Raw genomic sequence first — 15,949 nt, 5'->3', positions numbered from 1 at the left:
GCCAGGTTGGACATGTGGGATCTGGCTTTCTCTGCAAAGTACTTAACTGTTGCGTTACAGGGCTGGCCTTGAAACAGATATTTCTGAGAGTCTTGCCTTTGCATCCTCTGACTCAGCCTCCCTGTTAGCTAAGATTATAGGCTTGTACTACAGGGCATGGCCTGTTCAGCTCGTCTGACATCTAAATCTATACTCCTGTGACCCTAGCCTTGTGTGGCAGCAACACTGTGGCTGGACTAAAGCATTATTCTTATAAATGGGAAGTTGTATATTTTTATTCTAAGCTCTGGAACAATATAAGAATGTCTTTTTTGTCATTTCTATACAATGCCATGCTGAGAGTACTAACTATTGCAGTGACATAAGAAAGAGAAACACAAGGTATACAGACTGAGAAGGGAGAAATATATTGTCTTTGTTCACAAATACAATATAGTTGCTATCTAGGTATTATAGAAAATCTCAAAGAGTTACCAAAAACTTCCGGTAACTAGTAAACATGTATAACAGAGTTACAGGATACAAGGTTAATATTCAACAATTAATTGATTTCCTATGTAAATGCAATAAATATTTGGAATTTGAAAATAAATTTCAATGTCATTTGTAATAGTCCCCAAATTTAATGTTAAGTACTAATCTAACAAAACAAGCATACGATTTATATGTAGAAAACTAAAAAACTCAAATAAGTCCAAGAAGATATGAAAAATAAAGAGAGAAATTCTAGCTGTTGTGATGTTAGTTCTTTTAATCTGGTCTAGAGATGTACCATGACTCTAAGATTCCAAGAAGCTATCTCATCAATATTGACAAACTGGTACTAAATTTATATAAAATGGCTAAAGATTTACAAGAGCCAAAGGGTATTAAAGAACAAAACTAAAAGACCCATACTACTCAATTTCAAGAATTTATAAAAAGGTACAATGTACAATTATCAAGGGAATGTTGTATTAATGAAACAAAACATACAGTCAATGAAAAAAAAAATCCAGAAATAGATACATACTCATCTAGTCAACTGATCTTGATTGAAGACTAAGGCAATTCAGTCAAGAAAGAATGTAGTTTTTCTACAAATGGTAGTAAAACTATTGGATATTAAAAATAAATGGAACCAGTCAGTGGCATGATGGCTGAAGCATGTGGATCCCACACAGCATACTACATGGTTAGAGTCCAGAATCTAGAAGCTTGGAAAACATGCTGGGCACTGTGTGTGCATGCCCAAAATCCCAATTAAAGGAAAAGGGATTGCAGCATGACCATCGAGGAGGGATAGATCATTATCCCCCACACCCTCATCTCTCTCCAGCAAGCACACAAGCCTTCTGGCAAATTTTTTAAAATAAATGGGCTGGCAGGTGGCACGGTAGTAGAGGGTTCTGGACTTCCACATGGCTGACCACGGTTTAAGTCCCAGACCTGGTGGCTTGCCTTCTCAGTTTTTCTCTCTTTTTTCTCTCACTCTCACTCTCAATATATCCCTCTCTGGTCAAAATGAAATAAATAATAAAGTTAAATAAAATATTTTTTTAAAAAACTTTAAATATAAGTAAATAAGTCAATCTATGGGCCAGCACCATAGCCTAGTGGTTGGGTAGTTAAATTGATGTGACCAACCACAGTTTGAATCCCAGTCCCAGCAACTTGAAAACACATTAAGTACATGTGTGTGAGTATCCCAAAATCCCAACAAGAAGGGAAAAATAGAGAAAAAGAGGTTGAAATGTGATCAAGCCCCACTGAGGCAAGGTGCTTTATCCTCCCAGTCTCTGTCTCTCTTTGGTCAGTGCAACCCTGGCAATAAAAATTAATTAACTAATCTAAAATCAAATCTTAACACCGTTTGCAAAATTAACTTAAAATGCATTACGAAGTTATTGTGAAACATAGAGCTATAAAATGCCTAGATGAAAACAATTGAAAAATTTAAGTGATTGTGGATTTGACAATAAGTTTTTAGCTACCAGAATCATGATATATAAAAAGAATAAGCTAGAGTTGATTACATTAAAACTTCTGCTCTGGAAAGATGCTGTTAAAAGAATAAAATGATAAGCTGCAGATGGTAGAAATATTTGCAAAATTTATATCTGCTATAAGTGTTATCCAAAATGTAAAAAACAAGTTCTTAAAACTCAAAAATATTTAAAGAAACAATCCAATTAAAAATTTGGCAAAATATCTAAATAGACATCTTACCACAGAAGAGATACAGATGGGAATAAACATATGAAAAGACACTCCGAGTAATTTGTCACTAGGGAATAGAAAATTAAAACAGCAATAAGATTCTAATACGCAGCTGTTAGACTGGTTACAGTTAAAAAAGAAACAACCAAATAAACACAAACTTGACAATCCTAATCACTGGAGCCTGTTCAGAGTAATAGGAAAGAACATTCATTGTTGATAATACATGAAGTTTCACTTTTAAGACGACGTGGCAATTTTTTACAAAACTAATCATAATCTTAATTTACCATCCAAAAATTGTGTTTCCATGTATATACTGAAATTTTAAAAGAATCTTTACAAAAAAGCTGCAAAAGAATCTTTAGCAGAATTGTTTATAATCACCCCAAATTTAAGCAATCAGTATGTCCTTTGCACAGGTGAATAGATTACTAAGCTGTGGTATAGCCCCACAATGGAATACTAGTCAGTAATAAAAAGAAACATATGCTCAACTAAACTCCTCATCAAAGTTGGGAAGTGCTAAGTGAAAAATTCACCAGACTAGTAATAATATAAATTCTCCAAAAAAATATTAGATACTAAAATCCTTGTAACAAGACAATAAGATGAAGAAAAATTGATGGAAGTGGAAGGATTTATCAAATGCTAAGAATCCATTGTTGTTTACAGGGAAGTAGTTTTCCATTGTGTGTAGGTGTCACATTTTCTTTATTCTTCCTTTACTGGACACTTAAATTGGTTACATGCCTTAGCTATCATCAATAATGTTGCAATAAACATAGGAGTTGGAATGTCTCTCTGAAAGATTGACTATATGCCCAATAGTGGGTTTTCTGAGTCAATATATACTTGTACTGCTTGATTTTTGAAAAACTTCTATATTGTTTTCCACCATGGCAGTACTGGTTCACATTCCAACCAACAAAGCAAGAGAGCTACCTCTTTCCAAAACCGTACAAACACTTGGGATTCCTTGTGTTTTGATAATAGCCATCTTCTCTTGAGTTATGTGATACCTCTTTGTCATTTTGATTTGTTTCTCTTCTGATAAAAGTTGTTGGACATTTTTTATGTGATTTTTAGTCATTTGCCAGTCTTCCTTTTACAGTTGATTATTCAGACTGTTTGCCCATTTTAAAATTGGATTATTAGCCTTTATTCTGGTCAGCTATTTGAGTTATTTATATATTTAGGTTATCAATCCCTTCTAAGAAGTACAGTTCGCAAATATTTTCTCCCATTTCGAGTGTCCTCACTTATGAGTGGAAGCTAAAGAACCGGGGACCAGCAGTTGGTGTAATGGGTATGTCGCTGGACTCCCACATAGTCAACTGCAATTCTAGTCCTGGACCCAGTGGCTAAAACTCATGCTGGGCATGTGTGCATGTGTGCCAAAAATCCTGAGAGGAGAAAGGATTGTGGCATGGCCATCCCCCCTGGGGGGTGATTTCTCACTTTCTGTCTCTCTTTCTGGTTTGCACACTCGCCCTAAGCAAAGATCTCAAAAAAAAAAAAAAAAAAAAAAAAAAAAAAAAAAAAAAAGGAAGCCCCTGATACATCAAAGTAGAGACAGTAATAGTTTTTGAGGGTGAGAGGTTTTTGAAAAATTGGTTAACAGACACAGGTGTGCATATAAACAGGTAGGATAGTGTGGTACAGTGTACCACAGTAGAATGAAAAATGCTCTGGGCAATTCAATATATACTTCCAAAGAGCCAAGTGGGACAAGTCTTGTTTAACAACAAAATATTAAACATTAAAGATGTGGAACATGAATATGTATATTTTGGTTTGGCTACTATGCACTATATACATTCTCTAAAATATTATACTACACTCACAAATATTGATAACCACTATATGCAAACTAGAAATTACAATTGAAAACAAAAGAAATGGAAAGATGTTGTACATGTCAAAATTGTGGACTGCAGATAGAAATAATTCTGGTTCTTTAATTAAGTCATACAACAAAAACCACTAGTTTTAAGATGCAAGCTAGGTCATGGAGAAGTCAGCAGTACTAGCAGAAAAGTATATGAACCAGATATGGAAAACCAATACTAAATTTTTTGAAAGAACGAACATATTCAGTCATATACTATTTAATTAAGAAATAAAGATTGGAACATTACTGTCACATTTGTGTTTTTTAAGATTAATGCCATTGCACCAGCACAATAGGATCCTTTCCTTTTTATTCCTCTTCTCCACGACTCCTGGCTCTTGGGTCCATGCCCCCAATAATATTTTAGAGTAATGTTCCTTTTCATATGCACATAAGTAATTTATAAATTTGAAGTAAAATAATTTTTGATTTTCTTTTACAATATGTATAAATTACATCTCGTGGAACAGTCAGGCTTTTTATCTTTGTTGTTGTTGTTGTTCTTTTTAAGTTTTTGCTATTGGGCATGTGCATTCACTGGAGAGAGATAGGGGTTAGGGGAGGTGAAATGTCATCCCCCCAGTGGAATGACCAAGCTGTAAGCTATTCTCCTTCATTCTCTTTTTAAGATTTTGGCCATATACACATATGTGCCTTGTATGATTTTCAAGTTGCTGGTTCTGGAACTCAAACCTCCTATAGGGTTTTTAGGCACATATATACATATGGTAGTGTGCATCTCAGGACACCAACTGCACAGTTGACCATGTGGGATCAAGCTGCCTTGATCACCAGGTCATGGAGCTGGCCTAACACATAAACCCTCTTATTCACTTACTCAAACATCATTTCATTATCATAAGTGCTACAGCTTAGAGATCAAATTTCTTTGTGAAATACACCAGTTAATTCTATGAAGACTTTGGTAATAAATTGACTCTATATCACCAATCATTAAATTACATATTTTTAATTCTTAACATTTCCTATTATTTATGAAGATAGATTTTATTTGTATGTATCACAAAACATATATTAAATTTTCACAGAAACAACAACAAATAATTTCAGTGATTCACTTTATTAATTGTTATTTCAAGTGAAAAGTAAATGGTTTTATTCATGGAAATCTACAACTCTCTTAGAGTAATTGAATACAGTTGCTTTGGCTCTCACTTTAATAAGACTCATTTTTAAAAATATAATCACCTTTCTCATATGGAATACAAGTTATTAGGTCACCTGCCAGCAATCTTCTCTGAAGCTACCTAATTATAATTCCTTTAAGCTTTTTACATTTCTCATATTTCCAAGATTTGGATCATTAATTTTTCTCCCTTATGCATATGTTACACATTTTTATACATCCTTTTTAGCCTTCAGATTTTCTACAAAAGTTAGAATCTAGTACAATATGGAATAGATATTTTTATGTCTCTTTTGAGACTCGTTCTGGTTTTCATATTCAAAATAAAAATGTTTCTATTAATTTTAAATAGATTAATCATTTTAATAAAGGTATACTTTATTTCCATGAATTATTACTATTTTCAATAAAATAAGTAGAGTTTCCTTAAACAAACCCAAGCTATTTTGCCTAGAAATTCTATGCTATATATGAAAGAGGATAGACTTCAAAAGACACTGGTAATTCTCTTGCTTTTCCCTCAGCATTGCATGTCCATGAGACCCTAGTCCTACAAAATCCTTAACCACAGTTATCATTATTAAACCTCCTATCTTCTAGGCAGACATTCAAGTCTCCAAGTTTCTTTGTAACAAGTTGTTAATGTTCCTTCAATGACTCCTTATCATGACGATATTTCTCTGACTCCTAATCACCTTAGTTTTGTGTGTTTTGTGTCTGAGGTATTAATTGACTCCTTTTTCTGCATTTCTATATCAACAACTAATTCTCTACTAATTCAAACTGTATTATATATTTCTGAGATTATTACAAGATTCGATTTTAATAATTATGGTGCCATGATGTTTAAGGTGCTAGACACTTCCACATGGCTGACCATGATTCAAGTCCCAGACCTGGTGGATCGTTTTCTCATTTTTCCTCTCTCTCTCTTTCTCTGTCTCTCTTTGGACAAATTAAAATAAATGAATGAATAAATAAAATTAAATAATTATTTTTTAAAAAAGACTTGATTATTCAACTAGAGCTTAGTTTTACCACCACAAATTCATCCACCTTTTATATTTTGGGCATTTGTCTCCTGTTCAATTATCTGTTTATACACATGGTAATGTGTTGGCATGAGAAAGGCAAAATGCAAACATTATATTAATAATTGGTTAAATTCTTTTATGACTCCTGTATCTGACCAAAGAAGTACATCTTGCACAATAAATTGTCAAGACTGATTTCATCTTTTGTAATGAATGACTTCATAATTTTCAACCTAGTAATGCCAAACTGCTGATTGCCTTGTGTAACTACCACTCTGTTACTATCCCATGTTCTAACTCATTTGCAGTTTCTGTACTACATTTCTATTCCATATTAATGAGTATTTAGTGGTGCTATGCTATCCTTCTCAACACTATATCAAAAAGAACTCACTTATTTATCTCTACAGATCTTGTATTATGTGATAGACTATATCTTCAGAAATGTTTATGTATGCCAGACTGGGACTTAAATCATGGTTTGAATCATGAACCCAGTGGCTTGAAGAACGTGCAGGCATGTGTGTGTGCATATGAGAGTATCTCACACATCCCAAAATGGTGGGAGAAATGGAAGAGATTAGATTGTAGTGTGGCCATTTTCCATGAGGAAGGTCGAGGAGTTTTCCTTGAATAAATCCATCTCTCTCTCTTTCTCTCTCTTTCTCTCTTTGGTGAGTACATGCACCATCTGGCAAATATATTTTTTTTAGTTTATCATCGACCAGCAGATGGTTTAATGATTATGTCACTGGACTCCTACATAGTTGACCATGGTTCGTATGAGACCCTATTGAGTGTGCTTATTTTTCTCTTTCTCTGTGCCTCTCCATTAATCAATCAATAAATAATAAGTAAACTTAATAATTAAAAAAACTTTAATCAGTATTTGAAAAATTCTGCATCAATGTCACACATATATATGTCAATTTCAGTTCTTATCATTTTGTACTTGGTCTCATTTATTGGCCTACCTACTAATTATATGAGTAAATACTTGAAATGGTATATAAAAAATGATAGTACACGAATAATGTTATATTTTCTAAAAGAAATTTTATTTAATCATAAGACAGATAATTAGATTATGGACAATGTGTCTCAATTCAAATTTTACTTTTCAGCATTTGTCTGATTCTTTCCCCATTTGCTCTTAACTCTATGGATTAGCCTATCTAAGATTCAATTGCTAGTATGCAATGTTGACCTCTACCCCACCTCCTCAACAGTGTCCAAATTACAATTTTTATTTCCTCAGAACCAACAATCTTGAAAGTTTCACTGAACTATTCAACATTTTAGCAGCTACTCATTTCTGCTTATACAGCCTAAGGACCTAAAAACATATCGAGGGGAAAACGCTGCAGAATGTCAGCTTCATTTCTCACTGGAAATTTAGTCCTTCAAGCCTGTCTGGCTTAGTTGCTCTAAAATCCAATTTTCCTCTCTCCTTCCACTGTAAACCCCCCAAATCTCTGATAGCTCCAGATATTGTTCAGTTTTCTGCTAGGATTTTCAGTCTTATCTCAATACTACCTATCAGCAAATGGCTTAATGGAATAGCAAAGTGCGAGAATCACTACTACTAATTTTATTTTTCCTCCTTAGATTTTGGCTTCTCTCTCTTTTTTTTTAAATAATTATTTTATTTAACTTTATTTATTCATTCATTTATTTTAATTTGACCAGAGAGGGACAGAGAGAGAGAGAGGGAGAGAGAGAAAGTGAGAAAGCAAGCCACCAGTTCCGGGACTCGAACTGTGGTCGGCCATGTGGGAGTCCAGCGCTCTTAACCACCACGCCACATGCCGGCCCCAGATTTTGGCTTCTCTAATCTCAGATAATTTCACGGTGCTCTGCTGCCTGAAACTGATTCTTTTAAAAACACATATTAATAGTCTTTGGTGGGAATTTTGGTCTTCTACAAATTAGACTGTTGTGTCTGTAAAGCTTGACACTATTCTTTTTTATAAAGAGGAAATAGATTTTCAGGTGAAATTATATATATATATTTTGAGATTTTTTTTTGCTACAGGGCACGTGTGCTCGCCAGAGAGACAGAGAGACAGAAAGCGAGAAATCACCCCCCAGGAGGGATGGCCACGCCATAATTCCTTCTCCTCCATTCTCCTCTTGGGATCTTGGGCATGCACACACATGCGCCCAGTGTGAGTTTAAGCTACTGGGTCCAGGACTTGAACTGCGGTTTACTACATGGGAGTTCAGCAACATGGCCATTATGCTAACTGCTGGTCCCAAGTTGAAATTATATTAATGTATAATAAATTATATACTATATGATTTCCTATTTACTGCAAGCTTTGCATATTTTTTACACATTTCTCATTTTGCAAATTGTGGTCTTCAACTCTAGAATAACTTAACTTTCATGTATCTCCTGTTTAATTCTCTAATTTATAACATGTGTCTAACATTTCAATGATATAGTATGTAGTATTTCTGTTTTTCGATGGTTTGAAAAGACTAAAAATGAATAGAATTATAGAAAATAAGTTATAAATGTTCTTTTAATTATGTCAAAATTCTGCCCATTGAGTTTATATAAATAGAATAAAAACACAAATTAGTTTACACTCTTGTGAACATGTTCTTCTGTTTATATTTTAGTATTGATTCCACACTGATTTTGCACAAGCTACAAAAAGAGTGCCAGAAACAGTCACGAGTCATAAACACATATATATTATTCTTAATATAATCATTTCAACCACATGTATTAGGTACTATTACTACCACCATATTACAGAATCACTCATAGCAAAAATTAAATTTTAATCCACAGTATGGCCCTATGGTATACATATTTTTAAATCACTAAGTACAGACTCCCCTGTGGCCTACTGGTTAAGGGAGCTGGATCCTCACAGCTGGTCATGGTTTGAATCCAGACTCGGTGGCTCAGAAAGCACCAGTCATATGTATGTGTGTACTTAAAATTCCAAGAAGACTGAGAAATAGAGAACACATTGTGATATGACTATGTTCCATTAGAGTTCCTTTTCTTTCTCCCCCTGTATCACTGACTCTGTCTCTCTTTGGTAAGTATATGTCCTCTGACAATTAAGAAATCAATCAATCAATCAATAACTACACTGTCCAACTGATGTTTTAATCCACAGTTGTGTGTAAAAATACATGTAGAGATGTAAATAAGGAAGATACATATGTATGACATGATATTTGCACAAAACCATTATAATTTTATGAAAATAAGAATTTTAACAGGAAAGTATAAAAATTCTGTAATAAGAAATAAAACTTCTCTATGAACATTTTCTATTAAAAATTTACTACCATCAAGGAATTAGCATGTTAAAGTCTGTAATTGTGTTTTTCCGATATTTTCTGTTATTTTGAATATCTTTGTTTTTTCTTTATTTTCCTTGAAATACAGTACTTTTGATATAAGAAACATTCAATTTTTAAAATTTTCTACTTTTCATCTGGGTTTAAAATAAACATACCTGGGAGTGGCTTCAGTACAATAGCAGAAACAATATGGTAGAAAAATATGTTAATTAACATTTATGTCTTAAATCTATTACAGGGCTGGCTCATTTAGCTAACCATGGTTTGAATACCAGCTCTGACAGTTTGAAAAATACACTGGGTGCATGCATGTATGTGTCCAAAATCCCACATGATGGTGAAATGCAGGAGTAGGGATTACAGAATGTCCAAATCCCAGAGTAAGGTGCTATCTTCCTCTACCTCTTTGTTTCTGGCAATTGCATGCAACCTCTGGTAAAAACAAACAACAAGTCTATTATGTTTAAATGTTAACAATTATTTCTAATTTCAAATTAATCAATTAATTTATGTTAAATTTGTATTGCATGTTAGTATTGTCATTTTCAGTGACCATGTCATTGATATTTCAATGCATTTTCAAAAATGTTTAAAATTTTGTACTCTTTGGAAGTGTTCAATTCAAACATATTTTAAAAATTCATCAAAGTTCTAATTCTCACTACTTTCTACCCTATAAACGTATACAAATATAATTTTCCAATTTATAACTTAAAAATTTTAAAAATTTAAAAATCAAATTTTTTTCATAAAAGATATCTTAAATTATTTACAAATAAAACTATTGTACATCTTGGATATCTTTCAAAAAAACTAAAGTTTTCTAATATGAACTTTCTCTATATAGAAATGTTTTCAAAATATCAATACTTATTTTTGCCTAAAATGTTTCAAAATTTTTTTTATACATCAAAAGAGGAAACTATTTGTTAGCTATAACTCCGTATTTCAACTTTAACATTTACAAAAGTTCTGCTGAGCAGGGAGACTGCCAGAGTAATTTATTAAACTATTACAGAGGGTCCAGCAGATGGTGTAGTGGTTACCTCACGGGACTCTCACCTGGTTAACAGGAATTGGAGTCCTGGACCTGGTGGCTTGAAAATTATGCCAGGCATTATGTCTGTATGTCATGATCCCAGGATAAGAATGGAGGAGAAGGAATTGCAATATGGCCATCCCCGCTGGAGGGTGATTTCTCACTTTCCATCTAACTATCCCTGTCTCTGTCTATTACTCCAGTGAGCACACATCCACTGTGGCAAACATCTCCTAAAACAAATAACTATTACCCAAATACGAAAGTTAAACTTGTGTTAAACTAATCTATTTTGGCCTAGACTGGCAACTGTACTCCCAAACATGGATTCCTCTGGAAAAGCCAAAAACCTTCATGTTATTCTGTTTTCCTGAGCTGGTTGCTAAGTTACAGCCAATCACACTAGTCACACTTTAGTCAATGACAGAAAGCTCACTGTTTAGGATGTTGGTGCAGCCTATCATCCAGCTATAAGCAATCCAATGATTTCTGTACCTTCCTCCCTTTTGTTTTTGTACGTCACTTTCCCTTTCCTGAACACATTTTTCCTTTCCACAAACTTACATACCCCCATGACCATGCAGTTACCCAGACTTTGGAAATCATTTTTGGAAAGCCCTGATTTGAATCACCCACCCACTGTTTTAATAAACTCTTTTAAATTTTAGTTTGTCTAAATTTTTGTTTTTTAACAGTTGTAATAATTTGCGGTTTGGTTTAGATAAGAGCGTAAAGACAGAAGAAACTCTGACTTCCTGTTCTCCATCTAATAGTTCTCTGGTGGAGAGTTAGGTGGACCAGCAAAAAATAAGGATGTCTCATTATTGAAGAAGGACTGGGGAAAAGTCTATGGGTTTTAAAGACCATAGAGTGGAAGGAGGGCAAGGAGGAAGAGACCGGTGTGGAAAGCACTGACTACTGAGTCAGGGTGGGGAAATGTGGTACAAGGTCCACCTGACTTTTCACCTTACAAAAGAGGCTTCAACAGAGACACCCAAAATTCTTACTGGGAAGCCTTTTAACAAAAATCCTAATGATAAAGGTTAGCACCAGCGCTAGGGAAACACATTTCCAGAGAACATACCCCAAGGGAGCCTGAGCCCTTAACAGTCACCCTCCTTTACTTTTTTTAGAGGTAGATTGATTGATTTATTGATTTATTGATTTATTGATTTATTTATTTTTGCTATAGGGTGAATGCACTCACTGGAGAAAAAGAGATAGAGAGAGAGAAAGTGAGAAATCAGTCCCTGCAGGGGGGATATAGTCATGGCTCACCTTGCTCTCCTCCATTTTCCCTTTGGAATTCTGGGCGAGCATGCACACTACCTGGTGTGAGTTTCAAGCTGCTGAGTTTGTAACTCGAACCACAGTTGACCATGTGGGAGTACAGTGTCTTAACTACTATGCCACCTGCTTGTCCCAGACAGAACCCCTCTTTACAGCTGGCAATGCACTAGCTATGAGGATGAGAAGCCTGCTATGAGGATGACAGCTTTCTCCATGAGAGTGCCATATAAAACCTTTCTAAACTCTCTAGTCAGGCCTGATAAACATGCCTTAAAACACATTGATTTCACCCAAGTGCCAGACTCCTCAAAAATTTTCAGTTAAGTAAAAATAAGATTTTTAACATATTTGTTTTCACATTACTATTGAAATTAGAATATGCTTTTCCCCTCACTTTTTCTATTTGTTTTGATCACCTCCTAATCAGGATTCCCCACCACAAATAGAATGAGATAGCCATACACAAGCTCCTGATACTGGATAGACGAGATTGACAATGGTGGTTTATTACTCAGATATAATCAGAGCCTGAGAGAGCAGGGTACCATGTACAATGAAGGACACTCAGGAGCACAGAAAACCAGCAGGTTCTACAGGAGGGAGTATGGGCCGTAACAAGAGGGCATGGTCACTACATGATCCCTCTGGATGACACGAGTTTGTTCAAGTAATTTCATGGATTGGCAGTGAAGTGAAACTTGTTAGATTGAGAACCAGGTAGAATGCAGCTGCTCTGGCTGAAAGAGAAATGAGGTGGATGGGGTCATCTCTGGCAAAAGCAAGAAAATTCATGGCCCCTATGGAGTTTAAGATTCATGGCAGTACTAGAATTTTCCAATCGTATGCACACTGCTGATCTGCTGATATTCCTCAGGATTTACTACATTAGATCTCCCTTCACATACTCCTTTATCTAGTTCTACATGTATTTGTGTTTTGTATTTTTTTTTAATTTATAGAAACTCTTTTGAAATGTCTGGGGGATTTTTTTGAACTACAAATAGCTACACTAAATATTCTTTAAGTTCTAAATATCCAGGAACTAGCACCGACATATTTTGTTATTGATTTCCAGTATGTATTCTGCTTTGAGAATATATGCCATATTGTATCAATTTTAAAAAGCTATTCAGATTTGTTTTACATACCAGAATATATTTTATCTGGAGAAATACCCCTTAAACAACTGAGGACAGTATGTTCTGCGTTGTTGAGTGGATTTTCTTCAAAGGTATATTCTGTGTGTTGATATTTATCTTAAGTTTTCTTTATATTTATGATTTTTTTAACTTGTTATAGCAGTAACAGAGGGGTTTTGAAGTGTGAAAGTGTACAAACGGGATTTATTTTATTTCTCTTTTCAGTTCTACCATTTATTTTGTTTTCATCTATTATGGAGCACTGTAATTAAGTACACAACTACGTAGGACTATTTTATCTCCCTGAAAAATTGATTCCTATATCATCATATAATATCTCTCTTCATTCATGTTCTGAAATGCAATTTGTATGCTTATACAGTCACCATCTTGTTTTGGTTAGTGTTTCAACTTTATATATCTTTGATTATTTTTATTTCCAACTATCTATATCCTTATCATTGAAGTTTGTTTCTTATAGGATTCATATTCAGCTTTGGATACTTAATTTGAATAACTCTTCCATAGTCTTGATATTATTTATAATTAATTCAGTTACTGATATGTTTGAATTTAAATATAATATTACTACTTGTTTTTATTTAATTCATCCCCTTCTTCCTTTTTTTTGTGTCATCTTTTAACTGAATAAATTCATAATATTAACTTTAATTTGTACTTATTAAATATGCCTCTTTACAATTATTCAGGGATTACTTAGTATTATATTACACAACTTTAATTCCTCACATTCTACCCTGAAATACTACTATAACATCTCATATATATAAGACCTTTACTGTAGTATATTTCCATGTCCCTCTTTCATCTGTGTGCTATGGCTATATATTTTACATGTATGTACACTCACACACACACACACTATAAGCTACACAATACATTATTAGTATACTATTAGACAAATACCTTTTAAAATAAGAAAAATTATATATGTTCACTATTTTAGCTACTGAGTGCTTAAAATTACTTTTTTAACATTTTGTCACTTTTTATTTCAGTGTGTAGATTGAAATTTCAAACTAGTATAATGTTTTTTGTTATTCACATAGAGCAGATTTGCTAATAATAAAACAAGCTTTTCTTTCATGGCAAAAGTCTTTATGTAAACTTAATTTTTAAAAATACTTTTTACTTGATATTCTGAGTTGACAAGTCTGTATTACTATCCCCTTAATAATCTAATAAGTGTCCCTCCCTTTTTCCTGGATTGACTGTTTCCTGATAATAAACCTATAGTTATTTTTTAGTCTTTTTAGAGTATTAATAGTTTTTTTTCCTGTTTGATAACCTTCATGCTATGCTTTTTAATCTCATTTTCAACAGTTTGGCTATCAAATATATATGGTTCTCTTCTTCTTGTACTTCTTTAGGTTCATTTGAGTTATTAAATATACCATTGATGTTCTTCATCAGTGTTGAAAATACTAAGAAATTCTTGGTGAGTAGTTGCCAGTTAAAATATTTCTTCTGCTTTGCTCTCCATGTTCTTTTTGTCTCAAATTCTGTACATGCGATACTGTTTGATTTTGTTCTATAGCTCTCAAGAATCTCTGCTAAGTTCTTTATATTCTACCTTTTAGTTCTTGTTTCCTTTCCATTTGAAACAAATCCTTGTGACCTGTCTTCATGTTATCTAACATTTTCCTCTTCTGTATCCTGTCTCTGCAGATATATATATATATATATATTTTTTTTTAGTATTTTTCTCTCCTCCTTCCCTGCCTTCTTTTTCTGTTGTAATTTACATCTCTATGCTAAAATGCTCATCTACCTTTATAATAGATATATTCTATATTAGAGGGTTTCTTTAAATTTTTATATCATATTTAATCACTTAAATCTTTACAGAGTATACATTTCTTTTTTTAGCATAATTACTATACATATCAGTCAAGACAAAGACACTACACATCAGCAGCAGCAAATAGCTTTTATTTTTTTTAACATTTAAAGGTTTTTTTTCTTCTATTTCCCTTCTTCTCTCCCTCCATTATCCACCCCCACATTACCCCTGTCCTTACTATCTCTACTATCTACCATTGCCCTCCCGGCTAGCATACATTCCAAACTTTTAGTTTCTGCCATAGAGCACAAATAATTGGTATATATTGAGTGGGGAAATATAGTCTGTCTTTCATTGTCTGACTTGTTTTTTTTAGTATTAAGTCTCCATATTCATCCATTCTGTATCAAATGTTAGGGTTTCTCTTTTTTATGGCTGAGTATTATTTCATAGAGTACATATGCCACATTTTTTTTATTCCTTTTATCTATTTTTGGACATTTGGTTGATTCCATGTCCTAGCAAATATAAAGAATACTTTAATAGACATGGATGTACACGTGTTTTTCTGACTGAGGGTTTTTCTTTTTACTTTTTTTATTTGAAATTATTTATTTACATTCATTTACTATATATCATTATAGCATACAAAACTAGATTTTTCCATCCAGAATACACTGTATATGGGCTCAGTCAAGCACATCAACTTATATGTTATTGTCAACAAGTAATTCTCCATTTATTTCCTGTATATTTTGCTTTTTCCCATCTTTGATTCCCTATCTCTCGCACTCTGCCATCTCCCACCCTCTCCCACATGTCTCTGGTATCCATGGCTGTTTTATATGCCTTTCCCCCCCCACAAATATTTTATTGATTCACTAAAGATCTTAATTAATCTAAATATTTTCAATTGCAAGCACAACTGATTTAGACATATCCATGAGCACAATTCTGACTTTAGGTATAACCCTCAGTGAGTAGAATGAACATACTATAAAGTAGCACCTCGCTGGGGCTATATAGCTTACTGCAGTCATCAAATAGGTATTTTTAATGCTTTTTTTTTTTAA

This window comes from Tupaia chinensis, unplaced genomic scaffold, assembly GCF_000334495.1.
Source record: "Tupaia chinensis unplaced genomic scaffold, TupChi_1.0 Scaffold148049_1, whole genome shotgun sequence".
NCBI classification, from domain to species: Eukaryota; Metazoa; Chordata; class Mammalia; order Scandentia; family Tupaiidae; genus Tupaia; species Tupaia belangeri.
This window is presented reverse-complemented; position numbering follows the sequence as displayed.